This window comes from Triticum urartu, chromosome 3 (genome assembly GCF_003073215.2).
Source record: "Triticum urartu cultivar G1812 chromosome 3, Tu2.1, whole genome shotgun sequence".
Taxonomy (NCBI): Eukaryota; Viridiplantae; Streptophyta; class Magnoliopsida; order Poales; family Poaceae; genus Triticum; species Triticum urartu.
This window is the reverse complement of record NC_053024.1, coordinates 297,156,634-297,170,196: the sequence shown is the minus strand read 5'-3', so window position 1 is coordinate 297,170,196 and position 13,563 is coordinate 297,156,634. Positions and strand designations below refer to the sequence as shown.

General features: G+C 47.7%; 1 pseudogene; it reads left to right on the top strand.

Annotated features, from left to right (window-relative positions):
• Positions 1–2,759: 2,759 nt before the first annotated feature.
• On the top strand, positions 2,760–13,270 carry LOC125546811 (annotated as a pseudogene).
• The last annotated feature ends 293 nt before the right edge of the window (positions 13,271–13,563 follow it).

Genomic DNA, 13,563 nt, shown 5'->3' with positions numbered 1-13,563 from the left:
GGCCCCGTAGGCGTCCTCCTCAAGGGTCTCGCTGCGGCACCGCGGTCGTCCCCGGCAAGGATCTTGTCGGGGGTCTCGTGGATTTCCTTGGCAAGGATCTCGCCAAGGATCGTCGTCTTCTGGTTCCCATCTGATCTTGTGTATCTATTATCTCTATAAAGATCTGCATGCCACCACGGAGGTGCCTCCCGAGCCTTGGTTCCAATATGGTTGATGGTGTTGGAACCCCTTGGGCTCAAGGGTGGCGCGCTCTGCTGGCGTCAGGCAAGTTGCCCCGGCAAGGGTCTTGCCGAGGCTGTGGAAGCCACCCCGGCAAGGGTCTTGCCGGGGGAGTCCACCTCACCCTCTTGCTCTCTTTGCACCTCTAGTCTTGGCGTTGCTTTGGTCATCTTGTGCTCCGGCTTCCCTCCTCTTCCCCGCTTAGCGTGGCCGTGGGCGCGGCCCTGACTGCTCGTGCACAAGTAAAGGGGTGCAAAAGGAGAGCCCCTACTTTTCTACATCGACGGGAGCCCCCGGGCCTGGGCCACACATAAGCGCGACGCATTGTCGGGCTAGGCCCAAAATGGTGCGCGGGCAGGTGGGGCGGATTTTTACCGCAGTAACTTCTCCGTCCGCTGCGCTTCCCCATGACCCGTGTTGAACGCGCGACGTGGGGGGTCATGCGTGACGTGGGGGTCATGCGTGGGGCGGTTTCCGCACGCATACGTCACGTCGTGGTAAAGAGGCGGCTCGCGCCTTCCCCATAAAAAAGAGGAAAACGCAGAGGCATGGCTCATTTACTGAGTGGGATCGGGTCGTGGTCTTCAAGGCGCCCGCTCCCCACGACCGCGGGGCGGAGAATGGCCGTCTCGTCCGTCCCCTCGATTTTTTCTCGCCCACCACGTGTCCCCCGTGCTCCGAAGATGGTAGGGGGTGGGTGCGGGCCTTGAATGATGAGGCAGGGAAACGGGCCGCTGCTGATTGGGGCAGCGGGTCGGCCTCGATTCTCTACGCCCCCGATGGTCGGATTGGCTGAGTGGGGCGGTCGAGTCCCGACCCTGCCCCTTTATAAGAAGGGGGATGGCACCCCACAACCTTTCATCATCCCTCTCCTTCCACCTCAGCCCCGCTCTTTCATCTGCCATGGCAAGAGGGGGCGCCGATCCTTCGACGGTGGCGGCGAGGGTCTTTGGTCGACAGCGCGTCCCTCCTTCCCAAGAGCCTACGGCGGCGGAGCTGGCCGCGAGAGGAAGGAGGAGGGGGCGGGGCCGAGGCCAGCTTGGCGCTCGGGGAAGAGGGGGACGGGGCGGTGCACCGGCCTTGCCTCCGCCAGTGATGCCTCCTCCAATGGAGGGCCACGTCGGGGACCAACCTCGTGAGTTCTTCATCAAGCTGCGTCGGCCACCGCGTCATCGCCTTCGTCTCCCTGCGCCATTCGCTCGGGAGATGGAGCTCGATCCGCCCCAGACCCTGAGGTTGCATATGAGGGGCTGTGGGAACAGCGGCACGCGGGTCGATGTTGACTTTCCTGCCCCTCAGGTCATGTATCTTTGCCGCGGGTGGAAGACCTTCGCTCGTATCCATAGCCTGACGGCGGATCGTTCTCTGTTTCAAATTAATGGAGAACGGCCTGCTCTCTGTCAAGGTCTTTGGAGATCTGGAACTCGCCTGAAGTGCTGCGTGGAGAGCTCCTCCGACGATGAAGACCCCTTCTCAAGCGGGAGTGATGAGGAGGACAGCGACAGCGACAACGAGAGCGTCGAGCGAGGGCACGTCGACCTCGTCTCCGACTGACCGCGTCGCCCCTCCCTCCGCCGTGCGCTCTGTCGAGGGCCTTCCTCGTCAAGCTCTCCATCGGCGCGTTCCCGTCTCCTACTTTTTGCCTTCGCCTGCCGGACCTGAGAGGAAAAGGGCAAGAACGGGGAACACCTGGGAGTTTCTAATTGTTCCTTGATAAATTGACTTATTTCTCACAATTCTTCTGGTTATGTCTTCTCCTATTTGTTGGAAGATGAGTACACATCGAGTAATCCGCCCACGAGAGCCCAATCACAAGAGGCTCATACAGAAAGCAATCAGCCCATAGCCCAATATCGAGACCACAGCCTATTATTCAAACCACAAAGGATCTGTCTTTCATCGTCCAATCTTCTCGATCGAACATATTGACATCAATACTCCTTTACATGGCCATTCACGGCCCGCAAAGATCAACCACTCGTGCCCGGGATCACTATCCAATCAAAAACCAGACTTCCAGGATCCATCTCACTCAGACCCTTTTGAATGTAGTGGATAAAAACGAAGTGGGGCTATCGAATTGATATGTATTCGAATCTTAGGAGCTGGTAATCACTGATATGCTCATATTGGTGACGTTATTGTTGTTGTAATCAAAGAAGCAGTGCCCAAAATGCCTCTAGAAAGATTAGACAGAAGTAAGACGAGTTGTAATTGTACGTACATGTAAAAACTCAAACGTGACAACGGTATGATAATACGATATGATGAAGGTTGTCATTGATCAAGAAGGAAATCCAAAAGGAACTCGAGTTTTTGGTGCGATCGCTCAGGAATTGAGACTTATGAATTTCACTAAAAGAGTCTCATGAGCTCCTGAGGTATTAAAAATACTAGTAGTAGAGACTATGATATAGTAGGGTATCAGAATATAGATCAATTAGTAGATTGTGTCTGACGCATATACATGAAAAAAGAATAATTAGATAATAATAATAAGAAGAATTCGAATCTTAATAAAAGGAAGGGTTCAAATAGCATCTACTAATATTACCGAAAACTTTGTGAAAATACTTCTACGAGAAGGTTTTATTGAAAACGTTCGAAAACCATAGGGAAAGTAACAAATCTTTCTTGGCACATGCCCCTGCTCCCGGTCTTCGAACTAGTCATTAATGGTCGGCAACATAGGTACCCTTTTTCGGTATGCGTTGCGAACACTTTCATTTTTAGCGTCTCATCTTCTCTGGAGAAGCTCAAATCGAACGGATAGAGCAGATGGTCCAACTACAGAACTTCTTCTTTTTCATTACTTCCATGGTCATGCCCCGTGGCACGGCAACACCCGTACTATTGAAATGGTTCGTTAGTAGAGATGTTCCCACGGGTGCCTCTTCTTCGAATGGTACTATAATTCCTATTCCTATCCCTTTATTCCTTTTTTGGTCTATCTACATTTAAGGAAATTCATACGCTCCATGGACAGAGCAAAAAGTGGAGTGTTGGTCAAAGCAAGTCGCCCTATTCTATTACCAGCCAAAATGGAGAGAAGCTCATCCGCTAGAAATGCTTTATTTCGTTCGTTCCCGCTCTTCATTTCCTTATTATCGAATCCATGGGTGACTTGTCATATTTAGAATCTTTCTGCGATCTCCTCTGTTTACAATTCTTTCATACTCTCTTCTCTTTACCATGCGATAGGTCAGCGAAGCGTGAGCGGGCTCTCCGAAGTAAAGGCCATACACTTCGGCCTAAGGGGAATGAGCAACAAAATGACAAGATGAGGTGCCCCGGGCACCCCCATATAGAAAGAAGGGTCGAAGGTTTTGGGCCTGTAGCTTTCCCCGCCCCCACCGCTCGTCGAGTGGTGCTTGTTTGTGGGGTGTGCCACCAGAAAGCGGGCTTGAATCTCTCGCCTTACCAACGAGCCGACTGCTGATGGCTGTTGGTCACGACTACTACAAAAAAGTGAAGATGAATCTTTCTATTTCACATGGAGGAGTGTGCATCTTTATGTTGGGTGTTCTTCTGTCGTGCGACCCAATGGCTTATGTGCGACCTGTGGCCCACGCCTCTTATTCTATTTGTTCAGGGCGGGCGGCATGAACTCTGATTCGATCCGAGTATTCAATCCCGCCGCTGAGATGCTCAGTTGACTCCATAACCTTGATAGGAAGATGGCTTATTCCAAAATTCGTGCATAAGGGTAAGGAACTTTGGATGAATTAATGCGAATGGGTGTAAGCCTCACTGCTTGGAAACACCCAGTGCTGACCACACTGAGAGACATGAAAGCGCAGGTAATGCCAGTTGGCGAAGTGGCGTTAAGCATCCCTAGTGGTACGCAAAGATAGGTCGTGATGATATCATCTACGTCCGTACCGCTCCTCGTGGAGTAGATCCGGCATCCAACCAACCCTTTTTTGACCAGGGAACGGGAGAATTCCCACTACCGCTGGCAGGGCAGCCGGGCCGTGAGCGCGGTGGGAATGGGCTTCCCAAAAAGCGAACCCCGGCCCGGGTTAGCATAGAATGGGGGGGACGGCCCTAATGTTGTGTTGGCCGGGTTGCGGGCGGATAAAAGCGGATGTGGGGACTCGGGTCGGGGCACAAGTAACAAGAGAGCCATTCCATTTAGGGCGAGATAGAATGGGCGGGCACAAGTGGTCTGGTGTCTGAGCCGATTGGTCAGACAACGACTACTGCACATATTATATTAGCCGCCTATCCCAGAATGGACTGGGATGGAGTAGAAAGAACGCAAAGTAGCAAGCAAGGGATGAGCGCTTTGTTGCGCCTGCGCATACGTTTTCTTGCTGGGTCGGTTTGTTTTTGGGGGGTGGGGCAATTAGCTTGCTTCTTCACAAGCTTATCCCCGCCCCCTTTCCTGTCCGTCCTGACCGGCAGCAGTTGGGTCTCCCCATCTCTCCTCAACTTCCCCGGTCTTTGGCCCGAGCTGTATGAGGCAGAAACTTGTCCCACGTACGGTTCGGAGGCTGAGCCCCACCCATGCAATAATGGTGCGGCTTAGGTCAACTAATACGAATAAGATACAGTTCACTCAACGATTGCCCTTGGGTCCCGAACTCCATATGGGGAAGGAACGTTGTTGTTTGCGAGGTCTCGATCATTTACATGGACCCACTTCTCATTCCATTTGTGGGAATTTGATTATTTATAACCGCCCCCAACGAGCGAAAGGTTCATGTTTGAACATGATGAATCACTTTGTGCGGACCTGTTGCCCATAAACTTTCGTGCCTCATATGAGAATGGAAAACTGGAAGATTTTCTGCATCGGTGGATGAAGAATCACGAACATAAGAATTTCTGGTTTAGCATGTTCCTAGAAATAAGATACTTTTTTCCATTCGAGAAACGAGGAGCACGACTGAAGTGGCTATACATACAAATCCATCTACGGATCTATATGCTCCGATTGGAACTGGAAGTTCCAGAACTGGCGGCTGGTATACCACCATAATGAAATTGCCTTTTATTTTTAGTATTCGAATGATATGTGGAGGGAGCGGGGCATCTTACCCGCATCAATCGATACCATGGTGTCACATATACACGAAGGTTATTCTTCATTTCATCCCAAATTGGTATACAAAGCCTATAAATATGGTGGGATAGGTATGACTATGCAGGAACATTTCACTCTTGAAAGGCAAGATGAGCTTGGGTATTGTTGTGCCAGGCGCCCACTCATCAATGCTGGTGATTGGCCTTGTATGGATGCCCCATCCCTTTTAGCAGATGTACTAATTTTGAAAGCATTAGTGAATATCTTAATGCGAGAGTTTATATGGGGAAGAAACAATCTTCCGCCTAGATTAACTCATTATAATGAAATGGTGAGTTTCCACGAGGAGTTCTGGGATGGTAAAAGGGGTGTAGATAAAATAGTCTGTGTGGTTTTGAGTCACAGTATCCACTATGTTTCTACTCCACGTCTATGGAATACATTAAAATTTCTACACAATCTGGGGGTGATTTCGCATATCTTAAAGGAATTTATATCTCTCCCGATATATAATGCCGACACTAACCTCCAAATTCCTCATTTGAATTGTATACCATTGATAGGTGAATTGAGTGATGTGCTCCTACATCTATTTTTTCAACATCAATTCGGTAGGGAGGTCCTGAGCCGGTATGAAGGTGTTTTTTATACAAGATGGGACACCAATGTCCTTCTAGCTTCAACATGCCATGATTCATATCGCCTTGACTGTCGTCAAATTCTGGACATCTTAAGGTATGTGAATCTAACTGGATTTATTTAAGTGATAGAGCGTGGTGGCGGGGGCATGCACGTGAACCCTGAGAAATCTTAGATATTTCTCAGTGCAGATGGTGATGTTAGTGTCCCTCAACTAGACGAAGGTGAGACTGACTATGATAGTGAATAATTCAGGAAATTGGATAGAACATTTTTGATAGAGTAACCTATTCATAATAATGATGAGTATCCCTCATATAGGGAAACATACATGTCCTATTTGAGAAGGAATAACAAAGGTTCAATGAAAGGGAGAGAAGAGATAGATGGATCTGAACCTGGAATCAAAGGGATCTGCGGAAGGGATTTTGAAGAATCTTACGTCCTTGAGAAAAGTAAAAAGATAGGAAAGGGAAGTAATGTCAAACCTGAAAAAGAATATGGCACGAGAGATTTAATATAGGGAGGAATGAATCGGGCATCAAGTAAACTAAGGCATCAAGGAAAGTAAGACTTGAGGATGGAAGGGAGGAAGGAACCAATAAGCCACCGTCAGTGTACCAGTCATTGGGACATGTGCCGTGTGTTCGGTCTACCTGCCTTTAGTATGACCCGAATGAAAAGATGCAGACTTTTCTTAAAGGTTAGGCCAAATGATTCTAAGCTTGAGGACCCATTCTATCCGGGCCTAAATGCTGGAGTTTCAGAATTCACTCTACTTCTTACCGAATTTCGCCGAATATATCCTATGTGCTTAACACATTGACATCGGCGGCTAAGCTTTCTTTGTAATGGTAAGCCGGGGATCTAATAGTCCACTTCACCCTATCAAACTTGACCTCGATATAGGTTGCTTTTTAATGACTAGTTAATAGAATAGACGATATCTATTATTTTCTACCTCCTCTACCTAGATCTCCTTTTCCTAAGGAGGGAGAGAAGACGGTTCTCCGGGACAGAAGACATCTCTCACTCGTACATATATGGATGGGTTTTCTACCTTAGAAAGGGATGAAACTGAGCAGCAGAGATTGCTAAAATAGCAAAGTGGATCCAGATTATTTCAGAACTCCAACTGAATGATGCTATACTCGAATCTGATTCTGCTGCAGCTTGACAAGGACCTGTGAAAATGCTGATATCTCGAATCCCTATCTTATTAAAATGGGGTAGCTTTACTGAAGTACTGCAAGAAAAGTATGGAAAAAAGCATAGTCGGTACTTCTTAATGCGGTACGTAAGCTGGTTATCCTGACTAACAATCATGCCTTGCTTGGATTTAGGGATTAGGAATTCTTATTGGGAAAGAGATTGGATTGGCATTCAAGTAGGAGTAGATCCTATTGGTCCAAAGTAGGCATTCTTGTATCAATTAAAGTAGCTATCTTCATGAAATAAGCGCTAAGATTCTAGTTCAAAGATAGGAGCATTAAGCTCTAAATCCAGTCAGTCCAGCTGGAAGTTTCACTAACTACTTAGGGAACTAGGGACGAGACCAGAGTTATGATTGGTGTATTCCATTCCTACCGTAATTGAGACTTGCCCTCGCTCGCGGGTGATTCCTTATAGCTTGATCCATGTGATGGCTGTTCTCTGCAATGAACCACCACATGTCCATGGACTTCACAGAGAATTGAGTGAATGCACTAAAAACCAAGAAATGACATAGCGAGAATTGAGCAGCTCGAAAAGCCCGGACTTCGTATATAGAAAGTAGAACTAAAAGCAGATGAGTAGAGATTGAATCGAGCATAGAAATAAGAGAGTTTTTTCTTTGCTTAGCACTATTCGGTTCGTCTTTCTTTACAAGTCAATCTATGCATAATTCTATTTCTTGCAGCGCTGAATCCGCTTTTGAAATATAGATCAGGGGGTGGTATTCTTATTCCTTGGATCGCCACTTATGAAACAAAACTAGATATTTCTTATTTTCTTCTTAGGAGCTGAGCTCCGCATGCGGTTCGATTAAGATGCGACAAAACCTCATCCATTAGTTTTGGCGATGCCAGGGATGGAGGGAGTCATGAGTCGCACAAGCTTATTGCTAAAGCCAAGACATGACATAATAGCTTCTAAGTAATGCCATTGTACCCGCTTTCATCATGCCCAACTCAAAAACCATTTATCCCATACTTCTTCTTTTCTTGTTCCTTCGTATGAATAACAGGAATCCCGGTTCGGATGGTTGACCAACATTATGATTGTGTATGAACTAGGGCTTTGGCTCAACACCTACTGTCTTTCTTGCCCATCCTTTTGTGGTATCGAAGCTATTCATTGAGATCCATAGGTTCACGTTACAACCCACCAATAGTCGATTCCAGAGTGGAAGGCAAAAAAGATAGGACGGGGACCCTTCGGAAGAAGGTATATGCCCGTAGTATCTAGAAAATATTCATGGTTGCAAGAGCGAGGTTAGTCATCCTCACCATCATCGTCAAATACCGGTACTTGCTTTTTCTATAAGCTTGATTTACGAACTCAACCTTTCGCAGGAAGGAAGTTCCGTATACCATCAACGGAGTCAAACCGCTAGAGGGTCACATATATCTAAATACTAGTTCCAATCATACCAGTACTTACTTCTGTGGAGATACGAGAAAGGGGGAGAAGATGCGATTATGTATCATAAATACTAAGGCCAGACAGACTAAAAGGGGCTTTTGGATACGAAGAAGGTTTTCACGTCTTGCTTTGGGTGGTATGCTTCCTCACTATTGCTATTCTGCCCTTTCCTGGTAGTCAACCACCAACGAACGCAAGGAGATCTGGACCTGCATGTAATGCCTTTTTTGCCAATACTCTAAAGCAGCTTCCTTACATCAACATGGGATTGCAAAAGGGAGGGAATTGAAAAAGGCGACTCCTCCTTAGTAGGAATAGTAGCTGAGGCTGCTTCAACTCATAACGAAGCTATTCCAGCACATAAGTCCGGGATGATCTGAGGTCGCTGGTCTCACATGGAAGATATAGGAGCCTCCGCTGGATAAACACCAGAACTGGTATCGGCTTATTTTGTTCGTAACGAACAAGCAACGGATTGGGGATTGCCAATAGAAAAAGATACAACCAACCAGCAGCTTTTGGAAACCAGGATCACCCCCATTGTAAAGAGAACACGGCACCCCTTTCCGTATGGGCTCGCAAAGGTATTATACTGGATGTGCGCAGAGAGCTAATGAAACTCCATTCCTTTTTCTCTATACTCAAGGATCTGCTATAGCTTGCTTTTCCAAGAGTATTGTATTGACCCGATTCCCCAGGAAAGAGTTGATGGCATCTCAACGCAAGAAGGTAGAGAAGAATCCGTAGCGAAGATGTGCCGAGAGCGAGAAAGCCTGTCTTCCCCGAGATTATTTATTCCTCTCATTTCTTATATGAATAACTGAAATCAATCCTCACTTGTATTAATTTCATGAGTGAAGAGATAGAGAAACCCTCAATACCGGCACTGCTCCTATCAAAATCAAATAATTGGATTTGTTTCCCCACTTCCTCCATGGGATTCATACATCGGATGAGGATTCCTATAATGGTACAACGGATCAATCCATTCAAATCAATGAAACCATTAGGTACGCCTCGGGATCTACTCTATTTTTAGATTTGCCAATGCCGAGATCCGATGCGAAAGCAAAGCGAAGGTTGTTATTCAATAGTTGTTGCCGGTAAAGGAACATCAGAATGGGTATCTTTAGCAAAGCAATTTTGATTGGTTGAATCGTATTGAGTTCCGGTCTCTTATAGGGTCTTTCTTTGTCCTACTTATAGTATCTTTCCTCCAGCCTATCGAAACTCGTGTTTTTATTAACAAACAACACATGCACTTTGTTAGAACTAAAGAAAAGGTTACTCAATCCACTAGTGCAACTGAAGTGAAGGAATTACCTATTCTGAACCTCCACAAGAAAGAGCTCATAACCACTGCTTGTGAACAGTTCTCCTCAACTGAAGGCGCACTACTGTTACTATCAGTCTAGTCTCTCGAGGGCACTCTTTCGATCTCGAACAAACTTACTTCTCCGGAAGAGAGATATTCAGAAAACCCGATTTCCAGTCCTGTCTTAAGAACCCGACTCCAAAGAAAGAAAAAAGAAAAGCGGACTAAAAGAGAACAATAAAAGAGAGATCACTTTCGACGATTGAACACCACTTTTATATCCATATTGGAACTGGACTTGAACCTTCATATCTAGATTTCACTCCACTTTCACTTTCATATCAGGAACGTCGACTTGCACTTTCAATAGTGAATTATTCACTTTCCAGAATTGGCTCATATTCACATAGGCCAAGAAAGACGAATAAGACCTTGAACTCCCTATTTCACATATAAACGAGAGACTCATAATATCAGTGCCTTGGGTAAATGCCTACCAAAGGGAGAAGATTACCGAACTTTTTTCTGTCTTCTTCACTTCCTAAAATATTTAGGGAACAAGCCAGCTTTCATGTTCATAAGTTCTCTTTGTCACATATATCCATCGCTTTCATCTTTCTTGGCTTACTCAAGTGATCTAATTAATGGGCAAGCCCCACTCAAAGCAATTTAGTCCCAGAGCTCTTTCTTCTAAATGCGGATTCAATAGCATCGGTGACGAAAGCAAATGATATCCAATCCACTTGTCGTCTTGTGTGCCTGCTTCTTTCTGTTCTTTCTCTTATTTTGCAGAGGTGTGTGTTGCGCCACGCATACAAATCATTTTTAGCCAAAGGGTGACTTTACCACTCGCTTCTGGTTCCAATGGATATGGGTTAGATGGATGGAGTCTTCCTTATTGAAGTGGGCAATGCAAGGAGCTCCTCTCGAATAGGCTGATCGGTGATACGTGATTTTGGAATAAAAGCTAGATGACTCAGCCCTCTTCTCATCTCAAAGCTCGACCTCTGACACTACTACTGCTTCCCTAGCCAAGCCATACTTCTCAGTCTTTGCTTGAATCCATAAAAAACAAATTCCGTTGAGTTTCCTTGTATGGGTTGATTGACCTTGAAGTCCATATATAGATTCCCGTAGTTCATCTCAACTTGACCAACCATTGAGAATGGAACAAATAGGGGAGATGGAATTCTTCTATATTGTCTTTCAACCCTTGCTCTTTCCTTGGCTTCGCCTTCCACCTTCAGCTAAGCACCTAACCCGTGGGACGGGACCTTCAGTCTAGCCTTTGTTCGGGTATGGGACCGACCTGGGATTCTTCCATCCGAGTGAGTACCGCCCTTCTGATTTGGTTTGAGTACGGGACCGACCTTCTCTTTTGTTTGTAACTGGGCTTGCCCTAAACAAAGGAACTTTGGTGTGAGAACCCACCCGAGTTGGTAAATTGTGAGAAATAAAGGAAGTGTGTTTGCCGGGTTTCGTTTGTGCATGGGCGAGGGCCACACAGAGGAACGCGTCCTCATTATCTTAAGATAAACATGGTATCCCAGCAATAGGCCTTGCCATCCTCCTGCTCTATGGCCCGACTACGCTCACGCTCTTGGCGGAGGTAGTGGCCTAGTAGGATTAGGCCTTTCGCTCGCCCTCTTTCCATCGCACTACAACCAAGTTCCGGTCCAAAGTAGAGTTTTCAGACACGGGACGGAGGGGGCAAGATGGTACGAGAGCGAGCAAAGCCTTATACATTCAAGGTTTATATGGGTGCACGGAGTGGGGGGAGAAAAACTTATCTGACGTCGCAGCCCCCGGCAACCTTGGCCTGCCGCGGTTAGATCCTTGTGTCTGCAGCCCCCGGCAACCTTGGTTTGTCGGGGACGGAGCGCCGACCCGTTGTTTTTCCTCTCAATAGCTCAACAGAAATGTCCATGCACCCTGCGAACCAAAGAAGATGGAAAGGAACAGAGTGACACACACTCGACCTCTATGCTAGGGGTTAGCCGCCGGTAAGCACTATCAACCCTAACCAAGGGAGAGACTTAACCTAGCATGCATGCTAAAACTTAGGGCGCCAGCGCTTCATTTATTTATGCTCAGGGTCTGCGCCTGGCTTTGTACAAAGGGTTACATGCCTTGCCGACAGGGTTGTACAAAAGGTGGTTTGCCGGGGCCCCGGCAACCGCGCCTTATGGGTAAAACTTCGAAGATGTTCGGTGTTCCATGAGTTGCTCACTGGAATGCCATATTCGGTCTCCAGGCACTGCGCCAGGCCTGGTGACTCGTATTACCTGATAAGGGCCTTCCCACTTCGGCGTAAACTTGTTGGAATTCTTGGCTGACTGAACGTGCCGAAGAACAAGGCCGCCTTCCTAAAAGCTTCGGGCATGAACCTTGCGGCTATGGTAGCGGCGCAAGGCTTGCTGGTAGCGCGCTACTCGTACATCCGCCCGAAGACGATCTTCCTCAAGGAGCGTTGCGTCATCTTGCCGCAACTGCTCTTGCTCAAGCTCATCAAAAGCGGGCACTCGAGGTGACCCGTATGTGAGTTCCGTGGGGAGAACTGCTTCTGCCCCGTAAACGAGGGAGAAGGGTGTCTGACCGGTGGCTCGATTTGGCGTCATTCTGATTGACCAAAGAACCGCCGGCAATTCATCAATCTAGCGTCGTCCGCACCTGCGTATCCTGTCAAAAGTCCTTGTCCGGAGGCCTCGCAACACTTCAGCATTTGCCCTCTCAGCCTGGCCGTTGCTCCGTGGATGTGCAACAGAAGCAAAACAGACCTTGCTGCCGAGGTCCTGGATGTACTGCATGAAGGCGTGGATCGTGAATTGTGTGCCGTTGTCGGTGATGATTCTGTTTGGCACAGCGAAACGGCAGACTAGCCCCTTGAAGAATTTGACGGCTGATTGTGCTGTCACCTTTCTCAATGTCTCCACCTCCGGCCACTTCGTGAACTTGTCGATTGCAACATACAAGTACTCAAAGCCCCCGACAACACGGGGAAAGGGGCCCAGTATGTCGAGGCCCCGGACCGAGAATGGCCAGGAGAGAGGGATTGTTTGGAGCGCTGGTTGATGAAGCTTCTTCGAATGGAACTGACACGCTTCACACTTGGTTACTAGTGCCATTGCATCCTGGAGGGCAGTGGGCCAGAAGAAACCTTGCCGGAATGCCTTGCCGACAAGGGCCCTTGACCCTATGTGGGAGCCACATATGCCTTCGTGTATCTCTGTCAACAACTCCAGTCCTTCCTCCCGGGGAATGCACTTCAATTTCACACCGTTTGGTCTTTTTCTATACAGGACGTCGTCGATGAACCGATACATGGTAGACCGACGGGCTACTTTCTCCGCTTCTTCCTGCTCCTCAGGGAGTTCCCTTGTTTGGAGGAATTGGATGGTATGTTGTGCCCTTGCCAGAGCCTGAGGCTCGACGACAAGGACTAAAGGCACTTCCTTTGCCATGGGAGCAGCTGTCTCTACAGCTAGGACTTGACGCCCAGCCGGAGTCGGTTGCCCCATGGCTAGCTCAGTGTTCACGGCAACATCCTTGCCGGCGGCTCCTGGGAGTTCGGCGGGAAAGTACTTGCCGGGGCCTGATTTCCTTCGCTTGTTCTTCTCTGTTGATGGTTCAACGGATGGTTGAGTCAGCCGAAGCACAAAAGTACCTGGTTCCACAGGTAGTTTGAAGGCGGTGCGCTTCGACAGGTAGTCAGCGATGTCATTCCCCACTCGGGGAA